General features: G+C 44.1%; 1 protein-coding gene and 1 long non-coding RNA gene across 2 annotated transcripts in view; one reads left to right on the forward strand and one right to left on the reverse strand.

Annotated features, from left to right (window-relative positions):
• LOC140703737 (uncharacterized) overlaps positions 1-26,046 on the forward strand; it is a 465,058-nt gene that overhangs the window by 154,378 nt on the left and 284,634 nt on the right. The window lies entirely within an intron of this gene.
• Positions 298-25,993, reverse strand: LOC140703867 (uncharacterized). The gene is made up of 4 exons (XR_013542569.1): positions 25,885-25,993; positions 25,131-25,377; positions 21,515-21,604; positions 298-2,777 (listed from the first exon to the last, which is right to left on the reverse strand). It is a non-coding gene; the product is annotated as an uncharacterized LOC140703867 (long non-coding RNA).

Here is a 26,046-nt window from a genome sequence, read left to right on the forward strand (position 1 = left end):
TACCCAGACCTATCTCTACCTTCCTGGTTTTCTCTGTGACTCTTCTCATCTCTCTATCTTCCTGTTCTCCCCACAAAGTTGTCACTTCTCTGATGGGTCATATGTTCTGCCTCTGGAGCTTTATGGGCTTCTCCCTCTTCTTTTCAGGAAAGAACAGCATGCCAGTCCAGATGGGTTCAGTCTGACCATCGCCCTCAGACAGACCATCAGTGACAAGGTATTCAAAGCTCATCTGGGTATCTCACAAGAAGTCTTTTCATTTTTGCAATGATTCCAGGCAATTCCAAAACATGTTAATTCTGTACAAGTTCGTTTATTGACATAATTTCTGGATTCAATACTTAAATATATTAAAGGCAGTATTACATGTGTGAGGAAAAAACTGTAGGTACAGATCTACAAATCTAAAAGTCATGCAGTTGTGCAAAAACTGTAGGCTTCCTTAAAACACATCCTTGCACCTTGTAAAAAGATGCAGGTATTTAAACTCAGGTTATTTAAGACATGTTTGAATTAAAAATATAAACACATTAAAACATATGAAAGCTCAATCTAGAAAAACAGAGAATGCATTTTCAGAAAACTTCAAAGTTTCTAAGAGTACAATGAAAAAAAGGCAAAAACCCTTTCAATGAAAGACCTGCAAAAGTATTTAAATGTTCAAAATAAATATATGCAAAGTAAAAATCTTTATTTGGAGCTAAGTGTGTTGTTAACACAGAGAAAATGTTCTTCTCACCCCACTGTATGTAAAATCCATTGCTGGCTGTCACTGCCATATGGTTACAGCATCTTTCCACTCTTCCCAGGACTTCCACCCGGCATCAATTCCATCATCTGTTGTACTCCAAGAAAATGAAGCCTGCGTGATTGGTTCTCCATTGTTTTCTAATAGCAGTGTGAGCAAGAGCTCTCCCGATATTTCTATCCCTTCTTCTGCAACAGTCGGCAAAACCAAATCTTCTCTAGGCTTGGGTTTTCTCAGCCACTCAGAAGCTCAGATGTTGAGGATCACAGGGTTTGGTCACCTCCGACCCAGTGCAGTCTAGTGCCCGAAGAGACCAGAGCTGGAAAATGCCTAGTTTTTCATAAAGGTATGTATTGATTTATACCCTCTTCAAAACTCAATTACTATTATTTATAAGGGAAACGTCTCATAAAACAAATGGCACCTTTTCTCTTTTCCTAATTGTTCATCTTTCATCAGTTAGCCTCAGAACATCCATCTTTTTCTCCTTCTACACTATTCTGTAAAAGCTTCCATTGTACAATATATTGTTCTCCTTGGTTTGACAAAAGTTTCCACATCTACTTTGTGAGATTTTTTTGTTAATTAACGTTAGAAGTAAAAGACATCACAAGCGAAAGTTCAAAATTCACTTCAATTTTTCTCTTTACTCTGTTTCACATTACATGAATTTTGTTGGTTATACTTTCCAGTGGAAGCCAGCACATAACTGAATGAGCTACTTATGCATTGTTAACGTAACAGTGTTTTTAAAAGCAAAACAAGGGGCTCCAATGTAAATTATACCCACAGGTGTAATTATTTCTAAAAGCTTTCACTTTTGATGCACCTCTGAAGCATCTTTCAAAAAGCAGTTTTCAGTTTTAGGTGAAATAGTTTGCCTCCCATTAAGTTAATTTTTAGAATACTTCAGACAATTAAGATTACCTCTTCAACTGAAGCTGTTGCCATATTCTCTATATTTCTATAGTTTCTCCCCCATGCCAGTTCTTTGATTTGAACTAAGGCAATTTGTCAAATTAAAGATTTCTTCATACAATGCATTCAGATGGTTTCTTCCCTCAGTGAGTTCTTTGATATGAACAATGAAAACTGCTCCTATTGAAGTTCTTTTTACATTCCACATGTTTCCATGGTCACAATTATTCCCCAGTGCGAGGTCTTTGATGTGACCTAAGCTGAAGATTGTCTGAAGCTCTTTCCAGATTCTGTGCATTTATATGGTTTCTCCTTTCTGTGAGTTCTTTGATGTGACGTAAAGTTATCACTGTGAATAAAGCTCTTTCCACGTTCTATAGATTTATATGGCTTCTCCCCAGTGTGTGTTCTTTGATATATCCTAAAGTAATCACTCCAACTAAAGCTTTTTCCACATTCCATGCATTTATATGGTTTCTCCCCTGTATGAGTTCTTTGATGTGACCTAAAAGTATTGCTCTGATTGAACCCTTTCCCACAGGCTAAGCATGTATATGGCTTATCCCCAGTTTGTTTTTTTATGTAAGCTAAGGTGACCACTCCGATTGAAGCTTTTCCCACATTCTATGCATGTATATGGTTTCTCTCCTGTGTGAGTTCTTTGATGTGCATTCAGGTGACCACTATGGCTAAAACTAATTCCACAGTCTATGCATTTACAGTGGTGCCTCGCTTAATGTTTGCTTCATTTAACGTTTTTTTCGCTTAACGTTTATTTTTTCAGAGGCAGATTGTGCTTCGTATAACGTTTTTCCCTATGGGCGATTTTCGTATAGCGTTTTTGGGACCATGCTTCGCTTAACCTTTTTGGTTTTAGGTCCCCTGCTTCGCTTAACATTTTTTTTGTTTTCAATTTAAAAAGTGTCTTAGACGGGTCCAAAACGGTTCTAAATGCTTGGATTCGTTAGAGGACCCCTTAAGTCATGTGCAAACCTGATTTGGCTTTGATCTGACGTTTCGTTTATTTTTTGTGAATTTTTGTTTTTTGGCCCATAGATGCACCTTCTCCTTCCTTTTCCTAGACGTTTTCCCAATCATCAGGAGTTGTTATCTGAATAAAAAAAAAGACGAATATAGCATAGAACCAATTAAAAACATGCAGAAATGGTTCATCTATTCAGAATGATAAAATCATAGAATAATTTAGTTGGAAGGGGCCTTTAGAGCAATACGACAGTAAAACCAGTTACTTCGGGAGCTGGTGAGTGCCCCAACACAGAAGTACTAGAAAAACTTGCATAATCACCTGGCAGATACACTTTGATAGTAGTGTTAAACAGGGGATTGGACTTAATGGCCTTGTAGGCCCCTTCAAATTTCAATTTTCTATGATTCTATAGGTTCATTGATACCCCATCTCCAGGAATCACAATCAACATATATCAAAAATCTGGTGGTCTTCACATCTCTTTCCGACATCACTGATTTAATGATCAGACTGCTCTAATGTTTAAGGTTTTTTCCTAATATTCAATAAAAACCTGGGTTTCTCTGTTTCCTGCATTTTGCAATGATTAAGAACAAATCCTGTCCCTCCTCCTTCAAGGTTGCCTTTCAAGTCTTTCAAGCTGCTATAAACTACAAATGAATCCATCCAAGACATAGGTGTTGTTGGTCAGCCAAAAGACTCATGAAAGAATAGGGATTCAGTCTGTAGTGGATATGGTGACATTACCCCTGAAAACTCTAGTGTGAAGTTTGGTGGTGATCCTGGAGTCATCTATGTGCCTGCATGCCCAGTTGTTGGTGGTGGCCAGGAGTGCCTTTGCACACTTAAAACTAGTGTGCAAGCTGTACACATTTCTGGAGACGTCTGAGCTGGCCATAGTCTCTCACTCCTTGGTTACTTCCTGACTCAAGGACTGTAATTTGTGCTATATGAAGTTTTCTTTGGTGAATTATTTGGAAATTTGAGCGGTTAAAAAATGCTGGTGCCAGATAGAAACTGGGGCTGGTTACAGGCAGCATACAACTTAAAGCAGCACCACTGGCTGCTAATCCATTTACGAGCACAATTCAGGGTGTTAATTCTAACCCACAATGCCCAAATAAGTTGGATTCAAGCAACCCAAAATACTAATCTCCCATTATTAGCCTATTTGGATATTGATATCATTGCGAGATATCTTTCTCGTGGTCCCTTTTTCACAATCACATCTCACTATTGGCTCATATTCAGCTTGTGAATCAAAACAATTTCAATTTCATTCTCTCTTTTCGTATTATTTCATTTATTTATTTAATTTATACCCTGCCCATCTAGACTGAAGTCTACTCTGGGTAGCTAGCAATAAAAAATAGAATAAAAACAATATGATAAAATAAAAAACAAGAATAATAATATAGTTCAAGATTATGGAGCCAATAATAGGGCACCAGGCTCACCACTGAGACTTGTGGTTACCTCACTTGTTACCTCTTCCCTGTTTGAGAAGGAGCCATTGATAGCCGCTCAGAGTGGTCTATTTGATCAGATGGGCAGGATACAAATCAAATAAATACATAAATAAATAAAATGATAAACGTCCTCTGAGTATGATTCTGTAGCCAACGGTGTCCCCACCGGCCATCCAACCCACACTGGGGTAGCATGCAAATCAAGATCTCATGGGGCACTTGATCAACAGCTTTGTTGAAATCAAAATATGTATTACATTTAGAGCAATGTTTCCAAACCTTTTTTATAGTTTTTTCTTATTTTTTAAAAACATATCAACATACAAACAAAAACTTACAAGACAAAACAAAGAAATATACAGTGGTGCCTCGCTTGACAAGGATAATCCGTTCCAGCAAAATCACTGTTAAGCGATATCCTCATCAAGCGAAATAAAAAATCCCATTGAAATGCATTGAAAATCCATTCAATGCGTTCCAATGGGCTGAATAACTCACCGTCTAGTGAAGATCCTCCATAGGGCGGCCATTTTCTGCTCCCTGTATTGAGAAAAAGGCTTCCTAAACACAGCAGGGAGCCATTATGTACACCCGGTGGCCATTCTGAAACCCAAAGATCAGCTGTTTTTGATCGCCGTAATGCAAATAATCGGTTCCCGAAGCAGGGAACAGATCATCACAAAGTGAAAAAACCCATTCAAACATCGTTTTGTGATCACAAAAGCGACCGCAAAAACTTCATCGTGAAGCGGATACATCGTCAAGCAGGGTAAGTGTTAAGCAGGGCACCACTGTATAAGACAGACACAACATATAGGCAGGGAGGTATTTTCCATACATACTTATCCATTATATACTTCTGACTACAGTAGATCTTATACCATATTTCCATACTCCCTCATGTTATATACTCATATTATATTTCATATGAGTTATATACTCATATTATATTCAATAAATTGAATAAATAAATATCTCTATTTCAAAATATAGTGGTGCCCCGCATAGCGATGGTTAATCCGTTCCGGATTAATCATCGCTATGGGGAAACATCGCTAAACGAAACCAGAAAACCATTTGGGAGGCATTAAACTTTGTTTAATGCATTTCAATGGGCCCCAAATTTACCGTTCTGCGAAGTTTCCCCATAGCACAGGCATTTTCACGCCCTCGGTAAGCGAGGGCAGGATGCGAAAATGCTGCGCGTGGCCATGTTGGGTCATCCGGCGGCCATTTTGGAACCGCCGAACAGCTGATCCCCCGACATCACAATGCGAAGATTGGTAAGCAAAACGCTTACCGATCTTCGCAATGCAATGTTTAGCCATTCAAAACGTCGCAATGCAATCGCATTTGCGACCTGAAAAAATGGGTCGCTATGCGAATTCTTCGTTAAACGGTGTGCTCGTTAAGCGAGGCACCACTGTATCTAAATTAATCTTACATTCTAAATTTGTAATAATTTTATAAATTCTTTCACCTGCATTACCATCTATCCAATACTCATCATAAACATTCCTAATTCTATCTTTAAGATTGCTTATCTACCAAAAAGATCCAAGCCAGGACAATACATTCCTCAAAAATCTCCATTTTGCAGACAAAAAGATATTATAATGTTATCTAATAAATCACTGTATTAATGCACACATATTTGATCTCTATGTATGTGCCTTAGAAAACAAAAGTATATAAATGTTGTTATTCATCATCAACATTTTAAAAAATCATAATTATACAGTGGTGCCTCGCACAGCGAGGTTAATCCATTCCGGATTAACCCTCGCTGTGTGAAAACATCGCTAGCGGGGCAGAAAACTCCATTGGAATGCATTAAACAGTGTTTAATGCGTTCCAATCGGCTGCTGTACTCACCGTTCAGCAATGTTTCTCCGATGGCCGGCAGCCATTTTCGCGCCCTCCCCTCGCTTAACGAGGGCGCGAAAACGCTGCGTGCTGCCATTTTGCGGCTTCTGGCGGCCATTTTGTAGCCGCCGAACAGCTGATTGGCGGGTCGCAAAGCGAAGGTCGGTAAGCGAACCGCTTACCGACCTTCGCTCTGCGATTTTTTCCCTATTGAGGCATCGGTATGCGATCGCATTTGCAATCGCAAAACCGGCCTCGTAGAGCGAATTCATCGCTCTACGGTGCACTTGTTGTGCGAGGCACCACTGTATATGCTTGTCTATCCTTGGGATTCCTACCTGGCCATTATTGCTTATAATATATTACTCATATTGCTTTGAAATGTAAATATATATCTCTCAAACCAATGATTTTTATTATTTAGTCAGCAAGTAACTTTTCCTTTTAATTTTTGCTTATCAGCTTATCAGCTCCCATTGCTTATAGTATAGTATATGTCAATTTATATGTAAATATATATCTCTCAGACCAATGGTTTTTATTATTTAATCAGCAAGTAGATTTCTTTTCAATTTTGCTTAACAACTCTAGTATCATAGGTCCAAGATTCGCCTCTTGCCTACTTTTTCCCAGTTTTAAAATGTTATATATGGAATCTCTTTACAGCATTTTCTGAATTGCTTACAGTATATTACTCATATATTACTTTATATGTAAATACACACCTATCAAACCAAAGAGTTTTATTATTTAATCAGCAAATAACTTTCTCCCTTTTCATTTTTACTTATCAGCTTCAGTATCATAGGACCCAGATTTGCCTCTTGCCTCCTTTTTGCCAGTTTTAAAATGCCATCTGAAAACTCTATTTAAGGCATTTTCTATCCAGTTTACTAGTTTCAACTCTGTATAAAAAAGTCTTGATTTTGGAGCAACATGGATCTGTCCGATCTCTGATCATAAATTTCTCCCCCCAAATTCGCCCATCTCTCCTCTTTTACATTTTCCCCTATCAACGCAATCTCCTTATGCTTTTCCCCCTCATCCCAACCCCTCCCCTCCTCCTTTTTAAACACATCCTTTTTAATGATAACCATCTTTTTCTCTCTCTCTCCATTGATGGCAAATGTTCAGTGAGTTCAATTGGTTTGCCCTCCATCTTCTGCTTTGTAAGAAAGCCTCTCTCTCTGTCAATAGCAGTTGTTCCGTGGATTAAAAGTCGATTCATCTCCCATCTTCATTTTAATTTCTAGGTCATGAAAAAAATGCCTTGATTTCTGTTTAAAATTCTGAAATTTCCGCCTTAAAATGGTTTATGATATCCTCTTGGAATTCTTGAAGAAATGTCTCCATTGTAAAATTTCAATAAATAAGTCTTGGCATCTATCTCCAAACCGTGGCTATAAAAGTCAAAACAAGCTACTTGCCCTTCATAGTTCCTTTAGTCAGCCTGAACTGAAAGTCCTGCAGAGAGCAATCTAGTCGTAAAGATGATTATTTGATTTATAATCCACATTTATAGCCCCACGGAGAGTCACATAGATTAAATTATTCAAAGTTATTTAAAGTCCTCAAGCCTCTCTGATTTATAAAAAGCCAAATTCTTGGGAAGGAAGGGAGGGTTGGGGGGAAAGACAGATTAGTTTCTCTTTTGCCAGTTCTCTCAGCTGTGACGCAGTGAAAAAAAAGCTCCAAAATTGTAGGGGTTACCAAAGTTCTTGCCGTTTGAGATCTATTTCCACAATCACCTTCCAAGAAGAAGAAAAAAATACATCTGATATTTTGCTCGCCATAGAAATAGCAGTTCCTTTAGTCTTTGTTCTTGTATTCAGGTCATAAATCTTCATACCTCCCCCTTCCTCCAGGCAGCTACACACCATTCATCATGGCATCTTCACGAGTCAGTTGCGATGTGGAAAGGAAACTCTTCCGAAAAAAGATTGCAGGTCTGAATCTCGGAGGCTTCCAAGCCACACTTGCTGCAAGTCCACTCTCCTGTGGAAAACCTGCCCCCCTTTCCTGGGGGGGGGTCCACTGACTTGGAGTAAAACCCAGGGGTTCTCAGAGCCCTGAGAATTCCCCTGTTCTTGCTGTCCGTTGCTCCTCCCTCCTCCTTTCCAAACCTTTTTTGAATGGCCACTCTCTACAGTAACCTGCGACCCCACCACGTTTACATAAGAAGACTTTTTAATGAGTAAAGAAAACACATAAAGAACAGAGTTTTTTAAATATAATTCTACCCTAATATTTAATGGAATGGTTGGACTTGCATATTGGCAATAAAATTAGTGCAGAAAATTTTCATGGTGAGATTTCATATAAAAGTATTTGCAGCTAAAAATAACCACATTGACTTTTCAAAGGACAATCTCTTTAGGTATCATTCAACCCCCAGCTTGGTGATTGCTGAAAATCAGGATGAAGCTAAGAATAAAACATATGAATCAAAAAAAAGAGAGGAAAAAGTGTCTTCTGGTATTGGGGGGGAGTTCATATTGGGGGTGCAAAGGGAATTCCTCAGAGATCCTTGAGGAGTCTCTAGAGGAAGATGGAGGAAAAGGGATGCCACCGCCGAGCCCTGAGGCTGATGACTCAAGAGAGCCGCAGTGGAGACCTTGAGGATGGAATGAGATAAAGCTTGTTGAAGAGAAGCAGAAGGAAAGGGAGGAGAGCGTCCAGAGAAGGGGTCGTAGCAGGCAGACTGTGAGCCTCTGCAAACTTGGAGAAAACATTCCATTTGTAGAATACAAGTTGTTGACAGTTTTATCGTTCTGGCTAGGGCAAGGGCTATCGAGGGTGAATTCTCCATGCTATGAGGTGGAGAGTCTGAAGGATGAGAGATGCTGCCATTGTCTTGAGGGAGTAAATGAGACAGTATCGGGAGTGGAAGGAGGTCAGCTGCCATTGACTTCAGCGTTCTGAATCATGACTGGCCAGGCCATAATGCCACCATTAGTATTGCCTCCGACTGATCTTGTCAGAGCTTGACTATAACTCTTTGCAGAAGTGGGAAAGGAGGGAAAAGATACAGGAGGCTTGGAGATCATTGTGTCATGAAGGTGTCTCCTAATGATCCTCTGCCAATACCTGCTTTTGAATGGTAATGGCCACATTCCTTGTTTCTGGTAGTAGCAAAGACGTCCAGGGAAGAGGTGCCCCACTTGTGGCACAGCAGAAGAACAACCAGCGAAGCTTCAAATCAGCAGGCGGAGCTCTTCCGCATAGTTCGCAATCCTATCCGGAATTGGTTTATGTGATGGGCCTCTCCATAGTATCTCACCAGACCAATTTGCAACATTTTTAAAATCTAAAGTGGAGACCATCAGCTGAAAACTCTCTCCTTTTTTTGGGTACAGCGGGCTGAGCAGAGATGTTGCCCTGTGAGATTTGATCATTTTCAGCCAGTGGACAAGATTGTGGACAAGGTACTTGATTGCTGTCATACCATCACCTCATCCCTTGACCCTTGCCCGGCCTGGCTAATCAAAGCAGCCAGGCCCTAAACTACTTTTCCAAAATCTACCAATATTATTGAACTTTAAATAGTTTAAAGAACTGGATCACCTGACAACTAAATTTACATGGAAGACTAAGAAACCAAGAATAAAACTTAAGCTATTACAGGACTTGAAAGAAAGGGGAGGTGTTGGACTTCCAAACTGGCTATTATAAGGCGTATGCAATGACATGGATAAAAGAATGGATAACCCTGGAAAACCAAAGATTACTGAAACTAGAGGGGCATGACCTAAGCATGGGTTGGCATGCATATGTGTGGTAGGAAGGATAAGGAACAATCACGCTTTATGGAACATATTGTAAGGAAAGCATTGGGGCTAGTGTGGTATAAATTCCGAGTACAAACATATAAGAAAACCCCATTATGGGTAGCCCCCATAGAAGCCTTTACAATGAAAATGATGAATCAGAAAGGGATGATGCTAACCTACAAAGAACTACTTAATAGAGAACAAAATATAAAAAGTAAGCAAGAATTAGAGGAACTAGGGGTGGCAACAGACTGGTGGTCATTGAATAAATTCGAATCAAGATACAGAAAAGATAGAAATTTGGGTTTTTTTGAAGGTGAAGTACAGGTAGATAAACTCTGGTTTTATACTGACTAGAAAATAATAAAGAGAATGTATACATATTCATTGGAATATGAATTGGAGGATGAGAGGGTAAAGGAGACAATGATAAATTGGGTAAGGGATTTCGGCTATAATATTGACATTGATCACTGGACGATGATGTGGAAAGACTGTTATAAAATGATTAAGCCAGTAAATTTAAGAGAAAATATCCTCAAAATGTTTTATAGATGGCATTATACTCCTATAAAACTGGCAAAAATATCAGAAGGTAGCAGTAATATCTGTTGGAAATGTAAAAATAAGGTGGGAACTTATTATCATATGTGGTGGTCATGTGAAAAAGCCAGGGTTTATTGGTTACAGTTGTGGGAAATGATAAAAGGAATTATTCAAAAGAAATTAAATTTCAAACCTGAAATAGCATTATTAAACATTATGCCAGAAATTACTGACAAGAAAATTAAATATTGTTTGATGCATATATTGATAGCAGCTAGGTCACTCTGGGCCCAAAAATGGAAAAGTGAAGACGTACCTACAATGGAGGACCTCCCGAAGAAGCTGTTGGACATTATAGAACTGGATTCACTATCAGAAGCGCTATGAGAGCAACCAAGAGACTATGCAAAACGAAGTTGGAACTTAATACATGCTTGGGCCCAGGGTCAGACTTGAAGATAGGGCAAAATGATTGATGGGCTTTGTCTTTTTTTAGTCTTTCTTTTCTTTTTTTCAATGCTCTCTGGAGTTTGGGAAAGCTGGAATGTAATGAGGTCTGAATCCCTGTCCTCAAAGGGGGGGGGGAAGGTTTGGGGTGTCTGTACTATGTGTTTGTAGTTGAAATAAAATTTTAAAATTCAAAAAAAAAAGCCAGGCCTATAACAACAGAATGGGCAACAGCAATAATCAATAGGTCTTTCCTGGAGGCAGGGTTCCCCTTGCCCTCAAGGAGACACTCATCAGGCCCATTAAAAAGAAACTAAATTTGGCAGTGGATATACAGTGGTGCCCCGCTTACCGATCGCTCCATTTAGCGATGAAATCGCTTAGCGACGGGGTTTTGGCCATCACCAGAGCGAGCGGTTAGCAATGGCCCCTATGGGGATAAATCACTTTGCGATCATGGCAAAGCGACCCTTGCACGTCTGGGAGGTGGGAGGATCCACCCAGAGGAGAGCAGAGCAGCAGAGGGGGGGGTTAAGGGGAAGGGGCCAAGGGATCCCGTGGAAGCCCACCCTCCACTGGGAGACCCCACCACCACCACGCTCTCTCCTCCACCGGCTTCCCCCTTTCGCCTTCTAGCCCGGAGTCTGTCCTCCCCCCTCCTCGCAAGGGGTGCCTCTGCAGCCACTTGGGCCATCAGGACACCCACACGTCCACCTCCTGCCCCTCCAAGCCGGGTGTGTGTGTCAAAGACTGTCCACCCCAAAAACCCCCCGCATACAGCCGCCTCCTTCTCCCACCCTCCAAATGGCAGCCTTGCTCTGCGGTGGGGAAAGAAGTGCCACCCCCCCACCACACACACACACTCCCTCACTGACCAGCTTCATCATCTGCAGGCTTTGCTTGCCTTTTTGGCCTGGTCGGGCTCTTCTTGTCGCCCATGGTCATGGACTGGCGGAGACGAGCCCCCCGCCTGCCTTGCCTTGCCTTGCGCCCAAGTAGGAGAGAGGGCTACGGGGCTGACTCCTCCTCAGACCAGCAGGCTCCGGTGGCGGCTGCTCCTGCTGCTCCGCCGCTGCCAGGCTCCCACTCCAGACTAGGCAGCGCAGGGAGCGCGGCCCCGCTATTCTACCCTTGCCTCGCCTCCCTTCTCTCTTTTCCCCCTTCCTTCTCACTCTCTTGCTTTCTTCCAAGCCAGGCTCAAACAGGCAGAGCTGGGGGCCCTTGGCGGCCAATCCCAGCCGTCTGGCCTTGGGCTCCGTTGGGGCGAGGGGAAGGGGAACGTGCACCCACCCACACACAAACCACACACTTGGTCGAGGAAAGCAGTGGCGGGCTCAGGCAGGTGGGCAGGAAAGAAAAAAGTAGAGGAGAAATGGCTCCCTCGACAAGGAGAGCAGAAGGGGATGCTCCTTAACGCTTTTGCAATGCAAACAGTTCAAGAGAAGTTCCCGGACCTGATCGGCGGTTTCAAAATGGCCCCCGCTGTTTTGCCTTGCTTAAGAGGCACAGCTGCCTTTGAGACTGATGCAGAAGCTTCAAATGGTGCAAAATGCACCATATTAGTGGGGTGAGGAAACACCATCATATCTCTCCCATTCTGGCTGCATTGCATTGGCTGCCCGTACTCTTCCACGTCAATTTCAAAGTCCTAATGATATTACTTATAAAGCTCAAAACGATTTAGGACCTCACTATTTGACGGAATGCCTTCTTCCACGAAAGTCTACCTGTTTCACTAGTCTGGAGGTGCAACTGAGGGGCCTAATGCCGAGAGAGGCCCAGAAGGAAAAAAACAAGAAACCGGGCCTTCTCAGCGGTGGCTCCTCGGTTGTGGAAAAACTTACCTTGAGAGATCCGTATGGCCCCTTCGCTGGGTGTCTTTAAAAGCCAATTAAAAACATGGCTGTTTAGCCAGGCCTTCCCTCTGCCCATTATTTGATTTATTTTTGTTTTCCATCTTGAATACTTATTTATTTTATTTTTGGATGTTGATATTATTTTAATTGTTTTTGTTGTGTTTGACGTATGCCGCCCAGAGTAGGCGAAATGACTAGATGGGCGGGATAAAATGTAATAAATAAATAAATAAATAAATAAATAAATAAATAAATAAATAAATAAATAAATAAATAAATAAATAAATAAATAAATAAATAAATAAAATAAAATAAAATAAAATAAAATAAAATAAAATAAGTAGGGAGTTAAGAGATAAAATAACGTCTGGGCAGAAAGAGAAAAAAACAGAGAGACAAACCAGAAATGGCTGGTGTATCTTTTTCGGGCTGTTTGGCTGTGTTCTGAACATTTATTTATTTATTATTTATTTTATTTATATCCCGCCTATCTGGTCGGGTCAGGACCACTCTAGGCGGCTAGAGTAGGTTTTTTGGGCTGTTTTGGACAAACACCCCAAAAAACCTACAACAAGCATTGGATCCCGGCCCTGAAAACCATCGAAAATAGAAACCGGAAATGGTTCATTTTGTCATTTGTTTATAGGAACAAATGAACGTTTTGGAGTACTTTTAATGCTATTGCGATATCTCTACGTACTCTACATCCAAGCGCAGGTGCGCAGAATACAGTTTTGTATTTATATGCAGTGTCTGAACATTGCGGCTGAAGACTGCACCCCTGTCCACTTGGTCTAAGTACGTTTTCTGCTCATTATATGTTCAATGGTGTGAGGTTTGGATCGTTTCTGTCTTCCCATTCTCACAACTCATTTTAAACTCTAAGGTTTTCTTTATTTCTTTTGACTATTTATATCCTATCGAGTATCAGAAACTGCAGCAGGGCTCATCAAGAACAACAATTCCCATAGTTCAAACTGGATGAAATCAGTACTAACATACTTTTATAAGTAAAATGTAAAACAACTGACGGTACATAGAACCATTTGGTCTCCTCCCCTTTATTCTCCATCCTGTGTCCAGGAACAGAAACAGGGAATCTGTGGCTGAAGAGTGTAGTTCTTTCGCTTTTCTGAACAGACACCTGTGTTTTCTTAAAGTGACGGAACTGGCAGAAAATGTCTTTTACCACATAAAAAATGCTGGGAACACTGAAAAAGCATAATATCTACCTATTGTTCCCCATTTGTGATAGGGAATTGACAACCTTTCTGTTATTATGGGAAATGGCTGCAAAAAAGGGGGGAAGGATCTTTACAGGGGCGTAATCTCCAAATCATGTCAAATCTTGCTCCCTCCTACTCAGAACTTGCTATGCCTCCTATAGACCACTGTGTCCAGTTCTGCCCCTTAAGAGGATGCAAGCCAACAGTGACAGGCTCAGAGGGAGGGGCAGTAAGCACTGAAAACTGAAGGGTGATATGAACACTCTTCAAATACTTGAAAGTTTATCAGACAGAGAGGCAGGATCTGTTCTCAGTCCTACCAGAGTGTAGGACACAAATTTATGCACGGAGGGAGCCAGATTTCGATTGAATATCCAGAAAAAACTCCTAACTATTTGAGCAGGACAACAGTGGAACTGGAGGCTGAAGGAAAATTAGACACCCACCTGTCTGATACACTTCAATTTCTGCATTTTATCTATCTATCTATCTATCTATCTATCTATCTATCTATCTATCTATCTATCTATCTATCTATCTATCTATCTATCTATCTATCTATCTATCCATCCATCCATCCATCCATCCATCCATCCATCCATCCATCCATCCATCCATCCATCCATCCATCCATCCATCCATCCATCCATCCATCCATCCATCCATCCATCCATCCATCCATCCATACAAATGTAGCAACCCCAGACCTACTGGAGTATCCCACCCTGTAGTTATGCTGCCACCAACCCTTCGCTCTCCCAAGTCACCCAGACCAGGGATGGATTTTAATAAACAAGAGAACAAGGTTTATTGAAAAAACAAACAGGGTAAATAAAAGGATCAGGTAAATAGGATACTGGAACTTGGGATAGTCCCAATCATACACATACAACAGATTGGTTCCCACGGAACACTTTAAGGTAACGCACAGACCCTGAACTTATCCGTTCTGGCTACCTAGATAGAAACCTGAACCTATCAGGTATGTACTATCTGACGAACAGTTGTACCCAGTCTGACCCACAGACTCCAACTCCACTTCTCCACGTCAGCTCTCTTACGAAGGACTTCCCCCAAATATATACAGTACAGCTCCTCCCCCCTGATGTCCCGCCTTCCACTCCCCATAGGATGGAACTTTCCCTCCAAACCCATGACAGACAGGTACCATCAGTGCGGTATGTGACACCTCCCCCCTTTATAAGTTGTTTTGCGGGGGAAAAGCTAAAGTGCTTTTCTCCAAAAAAAAACAACCAGGATCAAAACACATAAACAGTTATACATTATAATACAATCCCATTACCCATACTTACTCACTCTAGGTCAAACATATCACTTATGCATTTATACATTAATATTTGCAATACATTAAGTTACCTTTATTAATACAAACCAAGCCTGTTCAATAAACAGGTACATTTAACTTTTGGTCACCAATATACACAGTCCATGGTTTCTTCGCCGTCTTCACTCGTCGGGTCTTCTTGACAAGGCGTCAGCAACACAGTTCATTGTCCCTCTGACCACCTTCACTTCAAAGTCAAAATCTTGCAGGTTTAAAGCCCACCTCATAAGTTTACTATTATGGGTTTTCATTGTCTTTAACCACTGCAGTGGTGAGTGGTCAGTGCACAGAACAAAATGTCTTCCCCAGATGTAAGGTTTGGCCTTCTGAATCGCGTATACTATGGCCAGGCACTCCTTTTCCATGGTTGCCAAATGTCTCTCACCTTTCTGGAGTTTCCTACTCAGGTAGGACACTGGATGCTGGTCACCATTTCCATCCTCCTGGCAAAGAACTGCTCCTACCCCGCTGTTAGACGCATCGGTGTAGATTATGAACTCCCGGTCGAAGTTGGGAGCACGCAGCACTGGATAATGGATGAGCGCCTCCTTCAACCTCTGGAACGCCTCCTCACAGTCGCTGGTCCACGGGATGCGGTCATCAGTCTTCTTCCGCGTCAGATCGGTCAGCGGAGTCGCCATCTCGCTAAACCTCGGGATGAACTTTCTGTAATAGCCCACCAACCCAAGAAATGATTTGACTTTTTTCTTGGTGTTGGGTCTGGGCCAATCACGAACGGCTTCTATCTTGGCCTCTAGGGGTTTGATCACTCCTCCCCCTACTATGTGACCCAAGTATTTTATTTCTGGGCTACCCAGCTGACACTTGCTTGCCTTTACTGTTAGCCCTGCTGCACGTAACCTCTGCAGCACTATCTCCAGGTGTTTCAGGTGATCTTCCCAGGTATTGCTGAAGATCCCTATATCGTCAATGTAGGCCACAGTAAAGTCACTGAGCCCTGCTAAGGTCTGGTCCATCAGCCTTTGGAATGTGGCTGGTGCATTTCTGAGACCAAAACTAAGGACTCTAAACTCATATAGACCGAAAGGGCTGCAAAATGCGGTCTTTTCCTGATCCCTGGGATCAATCCTTAATTGCCAGTAACCCTTTACTAGGTCCAACGATGAAATGAACCGACAACCCCCTATGGTTTCAATCAGGTTGTCTAGCCTGGGCATTGGGTAGGCATCAGGAGTGGTTACGCAGTTTAATTTCCGGTAATCTACACAAAATCTAATGCTCCCATCAGGCTTGTCCACCAGGACTATCGGAGAGGACCAAGGACTAGAAGAGGGGACGATTATGTTCTCCCTAAGCATCTCGTCCAGCTCCTTCCGCACCTTGTCCCTATAGGGTCCCGTCACTCGGTACGGGGATACTGCTTGCGGGGGTGCATCCCCTGTGTGGATCCGATGCATCACTCCCTTCACTATCCCCGGCTTATTTGAAAAAACCTTATGATATTTAGTGAGCAGCACTTTTAGTTCTTGCTGCTGGTCTTGGGTGAGTGCAGGACTGATCTTCACCTCATCTGGGTTGTATTTCACTTCCCCTCTACCCTCCCAGAAGGGCAATTCAGCTTCCTCACTCTCAGCTGCTTTTATGGCAAATAAAACCCTCTGTTCCCCTCTGTAGTAGGGTTTCAGGGCATTCACATGTACCACCCTCCGTGCTTGGTGTTCCTCCTGTTCTATAAGGTAGTTCAGGTCCGACATCTTGGAAATGACCCTGTATGGTCCTGCCCATTTGAGCTGCAGTTTGTTCTCTTTGCAGGGCCTAAGCCAAAGCACTTCCTCCCCTGGGTCAAAGTGCCTCTCCCGGCCTTCCTGGTCATCCCAAGCTTTCTGTCTGACCTTTTGAGCTTGCAGGGTCTCTGCTGCTAGCTCTAGGTTTCTCTTCAGGTCATTCATTAAAGTGTCTATATACGTCACAACATCTTGTGGGTCACCCTGGGTGATCTGCTCCCAATTCTGTTTGATTAAATCAAGTGGACCTTTTACTTTTCTCCCAAACAAAAGTTCAAACGGACTGAACCCGGTACTGGCTTGGGGCACTGATCGGTAAGCAAACAAAAGGGATTGCAGCTTCTGGTCCCAATTGTTTGGATTCTCTGCCAAGTAAGCCCTAATCATGCTCATCAGAGTCCCATTGAACTTCTCCGTTAACCCATTACTTTCGGGGTGATAGGCAGTGGTTTCCTTGTGTTTAATTCCACAGATTTGCCATAACCGTTTCATGAGCTTTGATGTAAACGATGTGCCCAAATCTGTGATTATTTCTGAGGCAAATCCCATCCTGGACATATACCCCACCAAGGCATCTGCCACTGTGTTAGTTTCGATGTTAGTCAAGGGAATGGCTTCGGGGTACCTCGTGGCATGGTCCACAATGGTGAGAATGAACCAGTTCCCCCTCTTTGTGGCCTTGGGCAAAGGTCCCACAATATCCACTCCTATACATTTGAACGGGGTGTCAATCACAGGCAAAGGGCACAACTTCGCTTTGGTCCTGTCACGGTTATTCCCCTGCCTCTGACACACATCACATTGTTTACAGAACTCCTTGATCTGCTTCCCTATTTCAGGCCAGTAAAATTTTTGTGTGATTCTCTGCTGTGTTTTGTTCACCCCCAAGTGCGCAGCAAACATGTCAGAGTGCCCCCTTTGTAAGATCATGGGGCGATACTTTTCAGGTACCACTAGCTGACTTCTGATCCCATCTCCCCCTTTTGAGATATTCATCAGGGTCTCTCTATATAAAATTCCCTTTTTCTCGTGAAATCTCGCTGGGGTTTCAGGTGTTAGCTGGGTGTCTGTCACCTTTTCAAAACACTTTCAGAGAGTGGCATCTGCCTTTTGCACTTGGCCAAATTTGCTGTCTGTGGTTAAGGTTTCTGCCACAGCTTCGGGACTACCCTCATCTGCTTCAGCCTCGGGCTCTTCAGTACCCCCCTGAACTGTCCCCGTGGTAGCTTGTGAGTGTGTAATCACTAGCACCCGTTTCACATGTTCAGCCAGGTCATTTCCCACGAGCACGGCTGCTGGCAGAGTTGATGAAATCGCTAGCCGCCAAACTCCCCTCCAGCCTTGAAAGCTCACAGGTACCTCAGCTACTGGCAGTGAGATCACCTGCCCCTCAATCCCTGCCACCTTCAGGCTCTCATTTGGGATTATATGCTTCCTAGGAATAATGTCTGGATGGCACAGGGTCACCTGGGAACAAGTATCCCTTAGCCCCCTATACTGATGGTCAAGTATTCCTACGTCCACCCCAGCGGCCTCAAACAATTGTGAATCTGTCCTAACTAGTAAGCAGCGCTTGACCTCCACAAGAGGACCATTTTCCCCAGCCTGATCAGCAGATGTAACTGGTCCAGAGTGAGTCGCCATGGCAACAGGCTCCCTCAGTGGCAAGGAGCTTTGCTCTGTCTGGACACAGAACACAGCTTTTGGCTTGGTTCCACTCAAATCATGAGGCAAATTTCCTTTTAGCTGCTTTAATTTCTCACACTCTGAGATTAGATGGCCCTTTCCTTGACAGAAATAACATTTTCTGCTGTACTTGGAGTCTTTCTCCTCTGTTTTTGGTTTTCCCTCCAAAATCTGAGGTCTTGGTGGTTTCATGTCAGAGGGCTTCCCTTCAACATGGGCCCCTCCCCCTTGCTGGTTTTTCCCTGGTCCCTGAGAGTACTGGCTGTAGGTTTCTTTGGGCTTACCCACAGTTTTCCCCTCAGCACCTAAGGGCTTCCTTATTTGGGAAATAAAATCTGCGATCTCCGCCGCTTCTGTCACAGTTTTAGGTTTCCTCTCTCTCACATGGAACTTTAGTTCCCCATGCAGGACTGAATAAAATTGTTCCAGCGCTATCAGGTCTTTGAGCTGCTGGAAGGTCTCTGTCCCCTCCTGAGACAGCCATTTCTCTAGCAGCCTCACCAGTTGGGCCCCCACTTGGGTAAAAGTCTGCTCTGGTTTTTTTGTGAGTGACCTGAATTTTTGCCTCAGCTGTTCAGCATTTATCCCATGCCGGGCAAACACCAGTTTTTTAAACTCAGCGAAGTCTTTCAGCAGTTCCACTGGCATCTCTGCATAGACTTCTGCCAGGCTGCCACTGATTAAAGATCGCATAATGGTCATCTTCTCAGTTTCCCTTACTGAGAAGTCCACAAACGCTCTTTCCACGAGGGAAAAGAACACCTCAGGGCAATCTCCCTTGTTGTACACAGGGAATTTCTTCAAGTCAGTTTTAGACAGGCTGCCTTCCCCATTCCCTGGGTTCCCCTCATTATTATTGTTATTCCTATTTCTACTCATTATTTCCAGCTTCTTCAGCTCAAACGCCATTCTTTCTAACTCCAACTGTCTCTGTTTCTCTTCCCTTTCCATTTCAAATTGTCTTTGTTTCTCCCTTTCCCTTTCCTCCATTTCCCTCACCCTCAGTTCATGCTGTTGGGCTAGGAGCATTCTTCTGAGTTCTGAGGTCAGTTCTCCCGTGCTCTCATCCTGCACTGAGCCAAATTCCTCCTCAGAACCTTGGTCTCCCTGTGGTTCTCTCACTTTCCCCATTTCTGCCATTTGGCTTCGAGTCAAGGGCATAATCCCCCCCCAGAACAGGCTGCCTTCAAAAGTCACGCCTCAAAATAAAACGACGACTTTTTTCCTTTTGCCTCAGAAACAGCCTTCTATAGACTGCTGCTGTCCCTCCAGCACCCACTTGCAACTGTTGCCAGACAGAATCCACCCCCTCTGCTAGGCCTCTCAGCAGACAGGCTAGATCACTGTTACTTCACGCAGCTTTGCCTCAGCCTTTTCCCGCCAAAACGGGTTGCCTCAGAGCTCCCCAATCTAGTCCCCCAATCTGAGTTTGCACGTTCTTCCACTAGCCTACCTCCCCGTGAGGTAAGCCTAGAAGATTACCTACGCGCCCTCAGATTTTCCCTGACTAGACCCCCCTTGCTCTGGGCACACTAGCCAAGGCTTTGCTGGACCACTGGGCAACTGGACCAGTCGTATCCCACCCGCTGGACACCAACAAATGTAGCAACCCCAGACCTACTGGAGTATCCCACCCTGTAGTTATGCTGCCACCAACCCTTCGCTCTCCCAAGTCACCCAGACCAGGGATGGATTTTAATAAACAAGAGAACAAGGTTTATTGAAAAAACAAACAGGGTAAATAAAAGGATCAGGTAAATAGGATACTGGAACTTGGGATAGTCCCAATCATACACATACAACAGATTGGTTCCCACGGAACACTTTAAGGTAACGCACAGACCCTGAGCTTATCCGTTCTGGCTACCTAGATAGAAACCTGAACCTATGAGGTATGTACTATCTGACGAACAGTTGTACCCAGTCTGACCCACAGACTCCAACTCCACTTCTCCACGTCAGCTCTCTTACGAAGGACTTCCCCCAAATATATACAGTACAGCTCCTCCCCCCTGATGTCCCGCCTTCCACTCCCCATAGGATGGAACTTTCCCTCCAAACCCATGACAGACAGGTACCATCAGTGCGGTATGTGACACCATCCATCCATCCATCCATCCATCCATCCATCCATCCATCCATCCATCCATCCATCCATCCATCCATCCATCCATCCATCCATCCATCCATCCATCCATCCATCCATCCATCCATCCATCTACCTATCTACCTATCTATCTTTTACCCCACCTATCTAGATTCATACAAAACTACTCTGGGAGGCTTACAGTCTGGGCAATAAAAAAAAGAAATTAAAACAGACAATATCCAAACAGAAAAGAGAAAAAAGCAAAGTCCAAGATGGGAAAACGCAGGGAACTAAGTGATGGAAGGGGAGAAGTCTTCCCTGAAGAACCAAGTCTTCAGCTTGTTCTTAAAAACTCCCAGCGAGGTAGCCAGGCGAATCTCAGGGGGCAAAATGTTCCAGAAGCGAGGGGCCACCACCGAGAAGGCCCAGTTTCTAGTTCTCTCCCCCTGGGCCTCTCTCGGGGTTAAGCCTCTCAGCTGCCCAGCCTGGATAGATCGAGTGACACAAGCAGAGCTAGGTGAGAACATGTGCTCTGCCAGGTATTGAGGTCCTAAACCCTTTTGGGCTTTATATGTAGGCATTAATCCCTTGAAGTCAATGCGGAAATGAATGGGCAACCAGTGTAAGGACGCCAGAGTGAGGGGAAATGGCGAGGATATTTTTTCACCCCAGTTAATAGCCTGGTGGCCGTGTTCTGTTCTCAAGGGCAGCCACACATAGAGTGCATTGAGCTGGTCATTGGCCAATATGACCTTATAAGATTCCTTCCAATGCCATGTTTCTGTGCTATGAATAAAGAAAGACATATCGCTTACCTTGGAAATGTTAAGAGGGATTTAGAATTGAGTTATTCCTTTTTTGTCCAGAGAGAAGTGAGTGGAGATCTGCTCACTTTCAACCCCTGCCTTTGGGGAAAAGAAAAACGATCAGTCTGGAGGCATCTTGGATAAAGCAAACAAAAGACAATTCCTAATATAATGTCTGGCTTTGTAGTTTTCATAGCATGTGGAGATACATCTCCACCTATCTCTCTCCCCTCTGGAAAGCAGAACAAGGGAAATGGAAAGGCAGCTAACGAAAAAACAACAAGGAGGGAAAGAGGAAGAAGATGGAGGGGCCTCTCACAGACCCAAAGATACAAATTTAGTCATTCAAGTTAGCTGGCCCGGATGGTGGGAAGCAGACCGTGCTTCCCTCTTAACACACACCGGGAAAGGAGAGGCGCCAGAAAAATGATTTGGAGGCTGTAGGTGATGGTGAGCTGAGTGGGCAGGGACTGATCCAGCCAATTTGCCAGAAACCTAGGATGTCTTTGAAGGGTTCAAATCCCTGCATGGCAATGGTGACTTCTTTTTGAATGCTGCAGGGACCTCAAGCACCCTCCTATGAATGGTATGTCGTGTCCTTTACAGCACAATGTGTAGGGCTGGGACTTCTGGTGGATTGCAGTTCTTCCCTCCTACCCTCGGAGAAGAAGTCGGGATTTTAGCAACACGTGGGGGCTCCTTGACTCATCTCGTCGCCTCCCTGCAGTTATGAAAAGAACTGCACCAGCTGAGGCAGCACCTCCGCAGTGCACACAGTGTAGTCCAGCAGAGGAACCCGAGCCCCCGCCTCCGAGAGAGGCTTATAAGGGACGCCTTCCTCCCTGAAGGTTTTAAAGCACCACCGCCTCCCTAAATTCTCCCCTCTCCTTTTCGTTTTTGTGTGAGATCTTTTCCCCTCCCCCAGCCAACTCTGGAGACAAGCTCCTTACTTGGGTCTTTGTCTGCTTGTGGAGGGATGCGTTTTGATGGTAAAGAACACAGGGTGTGTATGGGGGGGTAATCGGGGAGTGGCTATCGGACTTATTCAGGGCAGGGGGAGAAATTATGGGGGGAAAGCACTCACAGCCCCATTCAAAAGAGAAGGGGGGAAGGGATATTGGTTGCCTCTAAGTCATCCCCAAACTTAAAAGAGCTTGGACTGTTACCTTTGAAATTAATGTTCAGAATCTCTGGCAAGAACAACAGGCTAAGACACACACAGCTGATACTGAAGCCAATTTTTATTTAAAAAGTACAGCCGGACTCTTCATCTTAAAAGCAGAGAAGAGCCCCGATTAGAAATTGCATAGGCATTTTATAGGGTTTTACACAAAGAGCCATAAAGAGAAGTATTACGATTGGTGCCTTGAACCCATACCTTTCAATCCTGCTTGTTATTGGCCACAGATATTTTGTAAATTCATTCTATTGGTCCCGTTTGAATTTCTTACGTAGTACCTCGTGTCCCTACCCCAAAAAGAGTCAACGTGTCTACTCTGAGCATGTCTGGATTTCCCTTATCTCTATTCGCATGTTTATGTAACTCTTGTCTGTCTTCCTGGGCCTTGATATATGGCCTTCAAAAGAAGCAATTCTCCTCAATGTGTCAAACTCCAGATGACTGTAGCTTCCTCCCCCCTCATTCCGTCTCTAATTGTTATGGGAAACGAAACCCAAATACTCTCTTCTTGGAGACATTATCTCTTATGCCTGCTTTGGCATGCAGGAATGTGAAATGCTAGGTGTAAGTCTTTCTGGCCCAAAGGTCAGGAGTTATGGGGTTGAATTAAAGGCACCCAGAAAAGAGATACACATACACATATAGATATAAATGTATACTAAAATAATCAATAAATGCAAGGATTAAATCATAGTACATTACAAAATAGCATAATCAATGCAGGAAATAGTGTTATGGGTGAGGGTGAAGACAAGAGCAAGAAGATCTCAAAGAAGAATCCGGCCATAGCTGTTCTGGCAATGCTTAAGACTCATTACAGAAAAATCTATTATTGAAAATATACATCAACCATTAACTATGAATAAGAATGAAACATAAAAGAATAAAGCATAATATTGCTTGTTAAAATAAGGTTTCATCTTGGCTCACTCACAAGACAGCCTGGGTGACCAACCCTCTGGGTTGAAACTTTTGCTGCCAAACAAGGTCAGTCAAGGGTGCAAAAGAATCGAGGACTTGACCCTGGGCATCACCAGAGATTCAGTGGAATGAGGCTGGGGGTGTCCATCCCACCCAGCTTTGTCCACCCTTGTTCTCTGGAGTGCAGCAGGTAATCCCCAAGTGTGTGTGTGAGTTGTAGTGGTCTCTCCTGAAGCTTTCCCCCTCACCTGCTGCCACATCCCCGTTTTCTGGGTTTGAAGGGGTGCCTTTGGAAGTAAGAGCCCAGGTCTGCCCCAAATGGTCTCCCATTCACGCTGCAGGGCACACTTCCAACCTGGTTTCCTCGACCGGGGAGGATGTTGGCGATCTAGGTGTGGAGCGAATCTCGGAAAGCCTTAGACGGACCTTCCCAAGCTTTTGCCAATGGGGCCCCTTGAACCTTGAGCAAGAGAAGGCGAAACTCAGGGGAGAGCCCGGTGACTCTTCTCTCCTCCCCTTCCCATCACCCACCCAGACTTCCCGGCTCTTCCTTGAATAACCCCAAATGGGAAATCAATTTTAAAAAGGCTTTGTCGGGATTTTATATAATCATCTTAGGATGGAAGGCGTGACAGGGCACCCTATGGATCGTCACGTGAAGGGGGGGGATCGAACCGCCAACTGCAGTGCAAAAGGAGCCAAGGGGAGCGCTGGCGACCCGGATTGAATGAGAAATGGGTCTGGTTTTTAAAAACGCATCCCGGAACCCTCCCCCACCCCTCCAAAGGCAAAACCTTCCACGAAGCCCCTCCTCCCTTCACCCCCCCTCCACACCGCAAAGGGCTCACCGCCTTCCAAATCCGCCAGAGGCAGGATAAAGTCTAGGTTGGTGGGTACACATACATACACAGAGCTGGTGCTTTCCTGAGAGTAGGGGTGTCCTTTCTCACGTCCCCCCCCAAGGCTTGGTTGCTTTCCCTGAATGGAGGAAACCCGCCTCCCCCTTTGGGAGACCCCCCCCTTGGTGTCTTCTTCTTCTCCCTCTCCATCTCTTAGTTTTGTCCTTTGGTCTTTGTACACCAGCCCTACCAGGTAGGACAGCCCAAATAACCAAAACAGCCGATGAAACCTTTGTGGGGCCCCCCATGGCTTCTTCTCTCTCTCTTTCTCTCCCTATTCCCAATAAGGGTTCTCCCCCCCCATCCACAAGCACACACACCTATTTTACCTCTGAGTTAAGGGGTGCCGGCAATACAGGAGAGATACTTGCACAGATCTCCGTCACCAGAAAAAGAAGCGAAGGTGATATGTATTGACTTCAGAAGGGAATCCACTGCTGAGACTTTACAAGAGTCTATTGAGTGCAGGTACCTCAATCCTTAATAAGGCACCCAAAATATTTTCCTTTTTTTTACATTCACGTTTAAAAATACATGCAAAGGGCTCACACCAACTTTGCTTTCTTGTATTCTACTAATACTGTAAAAAAAAGGGATAAAAAGCGCACCTGCAAGTGAAACTTACCCATAGAGAGGTAGAAATAAACTGTTTTTTGGACCCCCACTCCTCGAATTGCTGGAGAGTTTTGGTCCAAAACCACAACACTCTCCTTTGCCCCCCCCCGTTGCTCCCACTGACCAGAGGAAGCTTTCAAAAGAGTGGAGAGGACTTGGTGACCCCCCCCCCCCGAAGCTCTCCCTGGGGAGCAGCAGGAGAGAAAGATTTCCCCCTTCTTCCTCCCCACAAGCCATGCGCATGCGCGCCCACCAACCTAGTGTGTGTGTGTTTGTGTGTTTAGTCGTTTAGTCGTGTCCGACTCTTCGTGACCCCATGGACCAGAGCACGCCAGGCCCTCCTGTCTTCTACTGCCTCCCGGAGTTGTGTCAGGTTCATGTTGGTTGCTTCGCAGACACTGTCCAGCCATCTCATCCTCGGTCGTCCCCTTCTCCTCTTGCCATCACATCTTCCTAACATCAAGGTTTTTTCCAAGGACTCTTTTCTTCTCATGAGATGGCCAAAGTACTGGAGCCTCAGCTTCAGGATCTGTCCTTCAAGTGAGCATTCAGGGTTGATTTCCTTTAGAACTGATAGGTTTGTTCTCCTTGCAGTCCAGGGGATTCTCAAGAGCCTCCTCCAGCACCACAATTCAAAGGCATCAATTCTTCGGCGGTCTGCTTTCTTTATGGTCCAGCTCTCACTTCCATACATCACGACAGGAAAAACCATAGCTTTGACTATTCGGACTTTTGTTGGCAAGGTGATGTCTCTGCTTTTCAACCTAGACTGCATCCTATTCCCGGATCCTATTCCCACTAGTGTTGGGAAGCCCCGCCCCTGGCCCCGCCCACTCCGCCTGCGGGGAAAACTTTCATGGGAGGACAGAGAAGGAACAGAGAGAGAGGAAAAGGTTAGAGCGTCTCCTTGCTGGAAGCGGAACCGG

Source organism: Pogona vitticeps, chromosome 2, assembly GCF_051106095.1.
Source record: "Pogona vitticeps strain Pit_001003342236 chromosome 2, PviZW2.1, whole genome shotgun sequence".
Taxonomy (NCBI): Eukaryota; Metazoa; Chordata; class Lepidosauria; order Squamata; family Agamidae; genus Pogona; species Pogona vitticeps.